The sequence below is a fragment of the Clarias gariepinus genome, chromosome 4 (genome assembly GCF_024256425.1).
Source record: "Clarias gariepinus isolate MV-2021 ecotype Netherlands chromosome 4, CGAR_prim_01v2, whole genome shotgun sequence".
NCBI lineage: Eukaryota > Metazoa > Chordata > Actinopteri > Siluriformes > Clariidae > Clarias > Clarias gariepinus.
In genome coordinates this window covers 20,006,281-20,019,766 of record NC_071103.1, presented here as the reverse complement: position 1 = coordinate 20,019,766, position 13,486 = coordinate 20,006,281, and positions in this window count along the sequence as shown.

The following is a 13,486-nucleotide window of genomic DNA, read 5'->3' as shown; positions in this document are numbered from 1 at the left end:
GGGCCAACACTTAATATCTATCTACAATCTACGTATATGCACACTTTTGACATGGCTATAGCCTGAAACTTTTGGTAAAAGAGAAACCAATTGCTTTAAATCTACATAAAACATTTTATCAATCAGCCATAATATTTATCCATTAACACTAATTAAAAAGTGTTAATGGATAAATATTATGATATTTATCCATTAACTAATATTAATTATTATGAATTTTTAATTATTATGAATTTTTATAATTAAAAATTAGACACAATTTATAATTAAAAAGGTTCATCCATGCCCACAGGGCCAAAAAGCCGCACCATCCAGTCTGATCCCCCAGAAATTCCAAATGCAGCATAACTCGCTGACAAAAGTAATTGCTGGCTTATGATAGAAGGGCACCAGGACACCCAGTGCACCACAGCCCACCCATTCATTCCCAACATTCAAATAGCCCAAGGCCATTGACCCTAATCTCCTAACTCTCGAGACCCCAATCCGATCAAGCACCCATGGGATGTGCCAGACAAACAATTCTTTTCCATGGAGACCACAACCCCCAGCACCCAAAGGATCTGCTACTAGCATCCTAGTGCTAAACAGCACACCACACCCTCAAACGGTTTGTGGATAATACACCAGGGCCCATAGCTTCCAAGAGCTACACAGTACAATCAATAATAATCTCCACACAATACTTAGCATAATGTTTTGTAATTTTATGGCTAATCGGTATGTGTATATACAGTGTATCCAATGGGTTGAAGAGTTTAAGTTGTTGGTTGATGATGAGAAGGTCAGGTTCAGCAAACTGCTACTGTTGGGGCCCCTTTTAGTAAGAGGAAATATTTGAAAAATGACTTCTGCTTTGTTGTAATGAACATTTGTATTAATGTAGATAAAGCCTTCTTCTTCTACACTATCTGCTGGCAAAAAAAGTAGATATGAAATAATGCCACGTTAATGTAAGGTGTTTTATATAGACAACTTTATTATCAGTAACCTGAGTTCTTCATGCAAATTTAATCAGAACGCCATACTGCAACTATGAAATACACTAGAAAATGAAACAGAAAAATGCTGATACACTGTCACACCTCTATTATAGGTGTGTTGTTATAAACTTTCTATGAGTTGTTATTTTATTCTGTATCTTATGTCGATTGCAATGGTTATATAAGATCATGAATATAAAAAGAAAACCATCAAGGGTACTTTACTGAGGAATTACTGTGTAGTGAACCTGCAGTATCTGTGTATAGAATGTTTTTCTTGGCAGGGTGCCACTAGTACATGGATTTTGTAACCTTTTGCACACAGCTTTAGAAGCATATCCTTCAACTGTTCAGATTAGACAGTATTAGAATAATTCTACAAAGGTCAGTCCTTTACTGTGTTCACCTCATACTGGTAGAGCAACGAATGCAGAAAAGGTCATGGTCCACAATCATATTATTTTGCAGACTTTATATATGTGCGTATGATTGATTTCAACTTTCTTGGGTTGACCGGCAACATATTCCAAATTTGTTAATGCTCTCCAGATATATGTTCTCAATGGTAGTAGTAAAGTGAGAGCTTAGTGTCCTGAGCTTTGATGGAGTATCACCATTAGCAAGAGCCATTCAATAAAAGGCATTAATTGCCTTTTAATTGTACAAAATGTGAGCGATAAACTGCACCTCAGTAAAAGTCTGCCTCTACAATGAGGTTGCGAACTGATTACTCTCTAAACCTGACTATGATCTTTGTTTTTCATAGACCTTATTCGGATAAAGAGATTTTCCTCAAATCTACATTCCCCTTAACCGACTATTGATAATTGTTGTAAAAACATTAAATCTTTCTGAGCTCAAATCACAAAAAAAGAAAAATTATAATGGCATGGTGCAGATGTTAACTCGATATTCAGATTTCGTTCACTGTCTTTTTTCCATTCTATTTCCAGCTGAGCCATTCTGCATTGTGGAAATATTGTTGTGCTTTGATTTCAGGATTTGATTTTATCCATTCACAGTGTAGCAAATGGAAACTGTGTTTGTGTTGAAAATTCATGATCATATAAAAGCATCTCAATTAGGTTTCAATAGATGCTGAGCATTATTTTCAGTGTGTGTTTAGGAAGGAGTGGCAGAAAGACAGGTGCACTCTCTTGGATCCACTCTCTGGTGAGTAGGAGGTCCAGTGAAGCCTGGCACTGGGAAGTGCTCCATGGCACCATCCCAAATCTCTCCTGAAAAAAAAAATCCACACAGTGCTGTTTTTCCATCAGTGATAGTTAATAATTAGATCAGCAATATGCCACAACAATGGCATACATAGATCTGCCGCTTTCAAATTACATTTGCTTCCTGTCTGAGCCATTAGCGAGGCTGACCAGACCATCTTCAGAAAATCCCTTATTGTTGCTGTTTTAGAGTGCAGACACTTGGATAGAGCAGGATGCTGTTCAGACAATTATGCCTATGCATGCCCAAATATCTCTGAAATGTGGAGTCCGTGTTATTTGGCAAAATTGCTGGCAGATCTACAGCATCTTGTAATGTACTGGGATTTTGTACCCTGCACATAAAGCACATAAAACAGCAAATGAAGGAGATTTGGAACCACCTGGAGTGAGAGCAGGAGTGAACAATTAAAAATCAATTTGCTGTCAAAAAAGCTTTGCTTTCTAATTAAAACCACATGCAGACAAGCTTTTCTCACCACTGGCGGATGCACAGTTGCAAAGTGCACATTTATTTATCTTCTTCCCCCAGACATGTGTTCCAGTTATTACCTTTATTTTAATGATTTTTCATTATTCTTGCTTCTTGAAATTCAGAGATTTCAGAGGGGAACATTACATAGGGTTTTATATGGATGTAATCATGCACCTAAATGAATTTTAAATGTGACTGATACTGAAGTCCTACCAGGTGTCCAATATAACAACTGTGGCTTGATTATCACACTCATTAGAGACTTGCACATGCCATATTAATGATCACCACTGTTGCTTTATGCTTTTTTTTTCCTTCCTCTACTTTTCTCATTTTTTGTGGTCATTTATATCCAAATGATTGTATCACATCCCTTACAAAGGCTCAGCTGCTCCAACCATTGACGCTACCTCAGCCGTTACTTTACACTGGCCTCTGAACATTTATTAATAACCTAGATTCTTATCAAGTCATCTGCTCATTGCCACTGATGTGCAGAGAAGGGACTGAAATAGTAATAAAAACTTCGCTCTTATCCTTCTGCATGATGTTAAAAAGGTCAAACTGTCTAATGGGCTTCTGAGAAATTCATTGAAATCTTTTTCTTTTTTTTTTTTTAAACCAAAAAGGAATCATTGTGATTCTGGTTTAAAACAAGTTATTTATTTGATTCTTTAATCCTCATTCTTAAGTCACATTGACATTTGTCTCTTTTCCTTTTTTTTTTTTTTTAGAATACATCCTTCTCCTCAGAACAAAGATTTTTGTGGGTTGAATAGAAACTTTTTGTGGGTTGAATATTTCATGTTTCTTAAAAGCGCCATCCTGTCTCTATGCGCACTTGTCTCTAGAGTTCTTCAACAAGACTGTCTTAATGATGCTGAATGCAGTACCACACACGACTGCCCTCCTCTGCTCCTAAATGTCCCACAACAACCGGCTTTAATGGCATCCCCTAATTAGAATAATAGTGATTATCTTGAACTTTCAGTATGTAGACCTCTAACCTGTGAAATCTAATTAAGTCTCCTCCACAAACAAATAAAAAAGCATTACTAATCAATCACCCAGAAATAAGATAAATTGGAATAGAGAGGCGAGTGATTGTAGGCTGAGCTGGAGAGATAAGAAACGGGAAGAACATGTGCAAGTGCGTTCAGTGGAATTTCAAATCACTGTGTTGCACACATGCTGAGCATCGGGTGTGGCCACTGCTATTTAAATTCATTGTTCATTTTTAATTTGTTTGTTGGTTCATTGTTGTAAATGTATAGTTTTGTTTTTATTTTTCATTGTGCAATATATTTTTTTAATGGAATATCAGTATCACATCTAGGGTTCTAAGCCCCAGAGGTGCCTACACATCACATACCCATTATAGACCATTTGTTCTTCTTCTAGAAAGTTGCTTGTTGTAATTTTTCCCCCGAAATTCTAAAATGTATTATTTTCTAGCTCCTTCCTTTTGTATTATTTCATGTTGTTTATCTGAATTCTTGTTTTTATATTTAAAAATTGGTATTGCCTTAGTATTACAGTGCACTGCTCTGACAGCACAGTACATCTCAGCCTGCAAAAATCTCGTTGTGTATAGAAGGATATGGAAAAGATCATGCTGTAGCTGGCGTAAAACGACCAGGTGTATTAGATGCCTAAGAGAAAATGGAGGTTTATGGTAGTTATCATGTTTCTATAGTATGTGTCCTGCCTTTTCTCATAGACACAACACAAATCGCCCACTCACTCCACCTCCACATTTAGTGTTTGGAACAACAATCGTGGTGGAATTCAATGCTAAACACTCAGGGTCAGTTTGTGCTATTGCTATTGGCAAAAATCAGTAAAAGCACAAGAAGGAATTAAATGAGAGTACAAATTGGGACTTCTTTACAAAATGGAAATAAGTGTTGCAAGTAAAATGAAATGTGTGTGCAACATAGTTAGGCATGGTTCACATTTATTTTCAGGTGTCTGTCTGGCAATAAATGCATCCTACAGCAGGCTCCTCTGGATACATTGATGCTAACAACATAAATAATTCGACAGGCAGAAACGAAGAGAGTTCAAACCGAGCACCAGAATGGGGAAGAAAAGCAATTTATAAGACTTTGACTGTGGCATGGTTGTTGGTGCCAGACAAGCTGGTCTGAGTATTTTTGAAACTGCTGATCTACAGGGATTTTCTCGCACAACTAGATTTTACAGAGTATGGTTTAAAAAATAGAAAATATCCAGTAAGTGGCCGTTCTCTGGGTGAAAATGCCTTGTTGATGCTAGAGGTCAGAGGACAATGGGCAGACTAGTTTAAGCTTATAGAAAGGCAACAGTAGCTACTGTAACAGAGTTATGCCGAAGAGCATTTTTGAAAGCTCAACATGTGGAACATGTGGCCCCTTTTTCTGCTAAAAACATAAAACTGAAGCTACAATATAGCTCACCAAGAATGAATAATAGAAGATTTTAAAAATGTTTCCTCATTTGATGAGTCTCAAATTCTGCTCTAACATTTGGAAGTTAAGGCAAGAATTTGGCATGAACAACTTTGCAGAAAAGCTTGAATCCATCCTGCCTTGTATCAGCAGTTCAGTCTGCTCGTGGTGTTATGGTGTGGGGGAGATTTTCTTGGCACAATTTGGGCCCCTTATTACGAATCGAGCACTGTTTAAATGTCACAGTCTAAGCATTGTATCTGACCATGTCCATCCCTTTATGGCACAAGATAACATGCCATGTCGCAAAACTAAAATGATCTCCATCTGGTTTCTTGAGCATAACAATGAGTTCACTGTACTCACACGGCCTCCGCAGTCACCAGATCTCAATCCAGTAGATCTTTGGGATGTGGTGAAACTGGGGATTCGCATCATGGATGTGCAGCCGACAAATCGTCAACAAATGCATGATGCTCTCACGTAAATGGATCAAAATCTGTAAGGAAAGTTTCCAGCATTTTGTTTATCTATATCATAAAGGATTATGCAGCCTTGACGGCAAAATCGGGTCAAACCCAGTTCATGCAAAATGTACCTAATGAAGTGGTCAGTGAGGGTATGTGGATGTTTGCATGAATTACAACATTGCTCCATGTTTTGAGTCTAGTAGGTAGCAGATGAAAGACTAGCTAGTTATCTACATAATATGGATAAAATTCTGGAAATTAGGAAAGTGGGAGATTGTGCACAAGGGAATGAATTGAAGAAAAAAGCGCCAGTAGCACTTCAGTTCCAGCAGAATCCCTTTAACTGTCCACATGTTCCATTATGTCTACAAAAAATATTTGTGGGGAAAAAACCTAAATAAAAATCTGTACATGGACCCACCTCACTTCTTGAAGTTTTCTTTAAAGTCTTTTAATAATTCAAAATAAGAATACGCCACACAAACCCTACAAACCAGCTCTAAATTTATGCTCGGGGAATGATATAAAGCTCACTCATTAGGCTGCTGTGTTCTCTAGTTTACTTTCCAAACTTCCATGGCTGACAGAAGGCTGAGTTCAGGAAAAGAGTGGGACAGACTGGTGGGCAACAGAAGGAGGACAGTGCCGGATGAATGTAGCCCAGACACACAGCACAGCTGACTCGTTTCAATAATTAGGCTTGTGGCTGCTACAGCATCAATTCCGAGACCTTATGCCGGCACCTCCTCCTCTAACGACTCATCTCTCACTCTATTTCAGCTCAGTATGTTTTATTAATAACAGCAGTGGTGCTTCTTGGAATGTCAGGACCATCACTATAATTGTGTGTACTGGAATTATTTGCTATATGCTGGTGTTTTAAAAGAAGGAACTCATTTGTCAGGGGGCTTGCTTGCATTCATAATTGCTTGTGTTCATTAAACTAAGTGAAGATAGAGTTATAGGTAAGGCTGGGAATAAACCGAAGTGATTTCAACATTTCGAATAGCAAAACAACAAAAACTGCATCATGCTTATAATTTAGTACTTTAATGAATGGGCCAGTTTTGGGTTGTAACAAAGACATGAGCATTTTTAAAAACAATAGCAATTAACTTTCTTTTTCCATTTTATTGTCATTTTTATCTTTTTTGGTATTTAATGATTAGTCCTTTTTTTTTTAATCATCTTGACACATTTCGAAATGTATCTTGTCATATGTTTATTTCCTATCCCAGAGCTAATTACTCAATGCTGCTGCCGCCATCCCTCAGACTCTCCTTATGTGTGCTTTACTCTGCCCCAACAGCCTTGTCTCTGTCTGCCTCATTACTTCACACCTCTCACCCTCTCCACTCTCTGCCCTCCCATTTCTTTCATCAATTCTCTGCCTCCAGATACATTATATAGATTAAACATTGCACAGGCGCACAGCAGAGTATCTATGACTGCAGCACTTTGTTTTGCTAAATAATTAACAAGCCTGGTGTTGATTTACCATCTAATGTAATACTTCCACATTTTTCTAAAGGAGAGATGGACAACTGGCTCCTGTCCCTGCCTTGATGGGCCCCCAGAAGCCTCTAGTGTGAACTCCAAACATTAAAATTTAAAGCGATGCATAGGCACTAACCACAGCGGAGCCTTTTGAGCAAACAGAGCAAATTGGCTGGCATTAGACACAGAGACAGAAGCTTCAGCAGTACAATGATAACACTGTCTCTCTCTAATGAGGTGTTTGTAGAAAAAAATAGCCAATTGTAATTTGGATTTTCCTTTCCTTTCTTTTCTTGGTAACTGTGTTTCCTCTGAGGTATTGATTTAAACTCTGGCTTCATAATTAGTGTCCCTTGGAACGTCCCGAAGTTGGCATGTCATTTTAGTTATGTTAATCTGCGTGGAAAGTATGATCCTGACACATCCATTGGGACCTGCATACAGGTCATCCATTGCTAAGGATACTATCTGCTTCCCAATTACACTATCCGTTTGAGCTGCTCGCCCGCTGTTCTGCTCCTCAGTCACAATCTCATAATGGGGAGAGCTGTTTTTATGGGAGCTAGATAAACAAGCATACTGGAAAAGGTCCCATTTAATCAGCTTACCCTTTGCTTTGGTGCTGGGTGACATGATTTCTCTAGGAGGAAGCTGGGCCTGTCAGGCTTCATTTTCTAGGACCTGCATTGATGGCTGTAATGACTAACCATCACCTTCCATTCTTCACATTATCTCCACAGTCACATCCAATAGTGGGCATGGCACTTCCTCATTCCTAACACATTCCTCCTAATGCTGTTTATTTACGGTGCAATGTGGAAACCCCTGTATTTATATGAATGTGGCTCGTTCATATTATATTTAATATATTACATATGAAGAAATGGATGGATGAATGAATAGATAAATAAATCACAAACTACTCGCAATGATTATTATTGTTATAAAATAACTAAATATCAATTACACAAAGCAGAAAACACTTATAACACTACAGTGACCAGAACATGACATGTCCGTTCCTACTTATTTTCATGCTCTTAGATATCTACTGGGTCCGACACCCACACAGGAATATTTGTTATATTGGAATTGGGAGAAAGGGAAAATGCCTGAGGCCATTTTTTGCTCTTCCTGTTTTGCTTTGGTCTCCTGGTAGTGCCTGAGTAGCCCGAGGAGTGTTATGTGGAATGATATGAAGTTTTGAAGTGGCACATTGATTCAGCAGCTTCAAAGACATCCGTTGCAAAGCCACAAAGCCATTACCCAGACTACCTGGTTGCTCTTAATGCAAATAAGGGCCAGCATTGTTAGACCACATCATAGCAGCCTGCTCTTTCAATTCCCTCTCATCAAAAAGCAATGAGAGTGGATCATTATTGGGCATTTGTTTGTGCCCAAACACATGTGTGTGCACCTCTGCTGGTTCGGAGTGTGAGTTTTTGAGTGAATCTGTGTGATCAAGAGCGCCTGCTACTGAGTATATCTACATCCATGAGCTTGTGTGTGTGCTTGTGTCTTCATGATTGTATATGTATGTATCTCTCTTTCTCTTTCTCTCTCTCTCTCTATGTGTGTGTGCATTTGAAGGTGATAAAACATCAACCGCTCTTTGATGACAAGGACTGGAAGGTCTCGTTCAGCCTACTGGTGGCACATAGTGCAGTAGATCAATAGCAGAAGCGGCTCGCTTTAAGGAGCACTCGCAGGTCCAGCCATAGTGATGATGATCAGAGCACTGGCGTGACTCCCCTCCCCTAATGATGAATGGAAAAGCCTGCTCTGAACCCGCTGTCACATCACCACCACTCCCTAATTAGGTCTGTTTTTCCTATTAAAGAGCTTGCACACACTAAACACCACTCCTGTTTATTGCAATTAGTTTACCCATTAACTTGCATTTCATAACACTGCTGCTGTCTTGTGTGGAAATGAGTTGAGCGCCGTGTGCATTATGTATGAGGCAGTGTTGGGGGCTATGTGGAGGAGTATAAAGAAGACTGTTCGGCTAGCCCTTTGAGAACATCGTCTAACCACACCATCCAACGCTTTTCTCCTGACATCTCCCCAAAGACTTCCAAATGCTCCTGACCACAGCACAAAAAAAAAAGTGTGCTTTGTTTTTTTAACACAGCATGTTGTATTAGTGACCCAAAGAATGTGTACTACATTCTGAGGAATATGAGATCATTAGGTTGTGCTGGTCCATGTATTCGTAAAAGTTGAATGGCTGAATATCTCTCTGATCACATTTACTAGCCTCATAATGCGCCGACAGGGAGTAATGAACCTGGTGAGTCGTGCCATGTGAGGTAATGGTTGGGTCACTGTGTTTCTTAAAACCTGAGATCATAGTGCATTGAATCATTTTCAGGTCAGTGGGGCATCGCAAGTCACTATCTCAGCAATGATATCATTTCATTTCAACTAGCTGGAGTTTAATGAGCTGCAATAAAGGTGCAGAGAAAACAATCAAGGAACAAAATCGTAAAATATATACAATTCTTGATCCTGGTTCTTGTCAGAACACATACAGATTGTATCATTAGGGCAAATAAAATAAAATAAAGTCATGTCTATAAAAAGGCAAACCATGAAGTCTGTGGCCTCTAATATCAGCTCTCTTGCTCTTTATCTACCCTGTCTAAACCATTTATAGTCCATCTTAGTAACTGCAGACATTTCATTTTCTATCATCAGCCTCATCACTTTTCTATCAGCTACCTTCTGTGATAGGACCCTTCACTCTCTGGGGATGTTTGCTCCAGTAACACTATGTCTGGTTCCCAGCTAAACTTGCCTTCGAAAAAAGACTAAAAACTGAAATGCATGAATAGCAACTCAAGGAGGTTGAGGTTGATTTTTTTTTTTTTTAATCTAGCTCCTCTCAATCACACCCGCTCACCCTCCATGGACTGGCTTTATCATTTCTCTTGCAGTGTGTGTATTCCAGGCCTAGACAGATCACTGGAGCATTTAGAGAGCAGTAATGATTCCACATCTTCAAGAAAGGCTTGGATAACCTAACACCTGGAGGTAGGATGCAAGCGGACCACGGAATAAGCTTTCCCTACTAATGACCCCGAGCTTCATAACATTCTAGAGCAGAGGCCCCTGTCACCTCACATGTCATCCAGCCTAATCATCAATGCAAGAGCTCTCTCGCTAAAAGGCTACCATGTTCCTCCAAATTAGATTTGCGTTGGAGCACTAATTATTTTCTTTTCACATTCCTGCTGTAATGCAACCCTTTTATGCTAATCATTTTCTGAAAAATGAGCAATTACAGTTTGGGTTAAAATGCACGCTGGAGTAAAGGATATACTCTCATGGCCGACAGATAATAATGACGGCAGCCCCGTTCACTGTTCAATTAGTCTCATGATTAAAAATACATTGAGGCACCTGCATAAATAATTCAGGCCTAATGTTGAGTATGAGGGGAAGAGGGGAAAAAATATTTTTCCAAATTACTGGGATGTCCTGTTTTGTGTAAAGTGCATTCTACAGAGTCCCTGGTGTAATTGCAAATAACTGCACTCCTGCTATGTCTTTCCTGTTGTGGTCCTCCATCTCCACCACATGCAAAGTCTAAATCAGTCCTCATCACCAGCCTAACAAATGCAGCAACACTGCTGAAAGAACAAGTTTAACTCTGCACTGTGAAAAACAAATACTGTCGGATTAGAACGCGAAAAGCAAGCTAATCTTAATATATATTTTGCTTTTATTTTCCATAAGGAAAGCTGAATACATAAAGGCCCCTGCATAAATATACGAGGGTGAGTCAAAAATGATCCGCACTCCTTTTATATTAAAACTCCTGTTGGCTGCTCCTAGTGACTGCTGTGCAGGTGTGAATGTGTTACATCAGTTCATTTCCAAATGCGATGCGAGCAAAAATGGATGCCCCACTTGTGATTTGCCCGAAAGAAGAGCATCATGCAGTGATTTTTTTTTTTTTTTGTGGTCTGAGGGTATACCTGGTGCGGTTATTTATCAAAGACTTATGTATGAAGAAAGTGTTTTGCATAAGGAAAGTTGCACAAGTGTTAGCCATTAAGAAGGAGCCAGATGCCCATCCAATAACAAACGTCTACATACTTCTGCCCATGCTGTCGACACTCTGCAAAAACTTTGCTTTAAGAGATTAAAGCATCCAGGTTCTGATCATCCATCAAACTTTCACCTGTTTGGTGTCCGGAAAGCAGGCCTACAAGGACGAACATTCAGTACTGATGAAGAAGTGAAGACAGCGGTAAATTTGTGGCTTGAGTTCATGGCTGTAATCATTGCTGGAATTCTGTGTGGTTAGGACACAGTGGTTTTGTTATAAAATAAAATAAGATTCAAATCATATCTGTAGATGGGCTTAATTCTGAGTATGGCTCTATAGAGGTGAGACATCATCATGGAGTGGAAAAACCACTTATACAATTTAAAGCAGGATCTCTACATAACTCCACGGTGCTGTAGCCAGCAAGCTTAATTTCCACAAGTTCTTTAATAAATGCAGTGAACATGTGATCTCAGGATAAACATATGGGACCTTATGGGAAAGTTAAAGCATTTGGCAAGATACATTCTGGCACAGAAGAGAGTGTGTGTGTGTGTGTGTGTGTAGGAGGAGGATGGGTAGGTGGGAGAAAATGTAGCCACCTGGATCACTACAATATCAGACTGTTAGGAAAGGCATATTAGTCCCCTGCAGAGAAAACATCATTCCGAATCCATTGGCAAGGCTTTAATTGTAATGGAAATGAGATTTGTGCACACGAGGAGTTGGTACGGTGGCATTGTGCTACTGTCAGATCTCCTGACGAGTTAATGCGCGGTCTCCACGGAGCGGGAGCCTGTGATGAGCTGCAGCAGCCAACAATGCCTTCAGAGCCCCAATACAGCCATACAAACTGCGTAGAGTAAACTGCATAGAGAGTACAACCACGCATTCTGACACTACTCCACTACTTTTGACACTGACACAATCTCTGTCTGTCTGTCAGTCTCTCTCTTTCCTTGTGACTGTAAACGTATTGAAGCATATGCATTTATTTATTTATCTTTTACTCAGCACCTGATTAATTGCCCCTGTTGTTACAAGGCTGTATTACAGTGATTAATTCAGTGTTGCCCTACACTGCTGTCTTACCTACTACTTAAGATTACTTATTGTACTGAATACTAGCATGTGGGTAGTGCAATTATATAAGGCATTATGGTGAGTGCAAAAGGGTAACAATAATCAATGCAGGACACAGAGGAGACTTGAGATATTGCTCATTATAAATGAGCCAGGGCTGTTTTGTGTCACAGCCTCCCCAGAGATTTCCAATAATCAAAGAATGAGCGGATGTGCATCCACACCACACAGCAAACTTCTGTCTGTGTCACTAATTGGGATGTTTGCTGTAGAATGTTAGAGAATGCATTCATAGAGGTTTTCAATGTTGTTGCTGTAGTACCAGTATTTACTACTATTACTACTACTACCACTACTACACACACACACACACACAAAAGCTGTATCAAAAATAATGCAAAAGCAGGAATAACGTTTTTATTAATTGACGGAGGTCTTTGAAATTGTACGGATTGGTAGATTATACCTTCCTCTATGAAGAGATACTAATCAACATAGTCTTCATCACCAGCGATGCATTTGAACCATTGTTAAACTCAACTATAGAATCAATGAGAGCAATGTGCATAGATAAATGAGGTTGTTTAAAGAAGGGCAAATCAGCATTGTCGACAAACCATGCAGTAAGACCAACTGTAGCCAGTGACACAAAAGTGGGTACAAAACGGCACACCAAATAGGATTCCCAAGAGTTGGGTTCAACAATAGCGCAAAATATGTCACTAGTGACTAGAGATTATGTTGTTGAGTAGAACCTTATATATATGTACACAGTGTGAAAAATAAATATTTGATCTCCTGTAGTTGGGCCACTCACAAAAAAATAAAGAGTCTCATTTTTAAAGAACAAAGACAATATCAATCAAAAATCCAGACACAACACATTATATAAATGTTATAAATTTAGTTCTATTTTGGTGGGTAAAATAAGTATTTGATCCCCTAACAACCAACAATATTTTGGCTCCCACAGACTGGATATGTGCTTATGTGGTATACACGTTAATTTAAGAAGGTGCTCCTAACAACAACTCCTTATGTGTATAAAAGCCCCCTGTCCACAGAATCTCTACTGTATTTTCCATTCAAACCCCACCACCATTGACAAGATCAAAGATCTGTTAAAAGATGTGAGGGACAAGCTTGAAGACCCGCACAAGGCTGGCTACAAGACCATCAGCTAGAAGCTTGGTGAAAAACGAGACAACTGTAGAGTGATTATTCGCAAATGGAAGAAATACAAAATAACTATCAATTGCC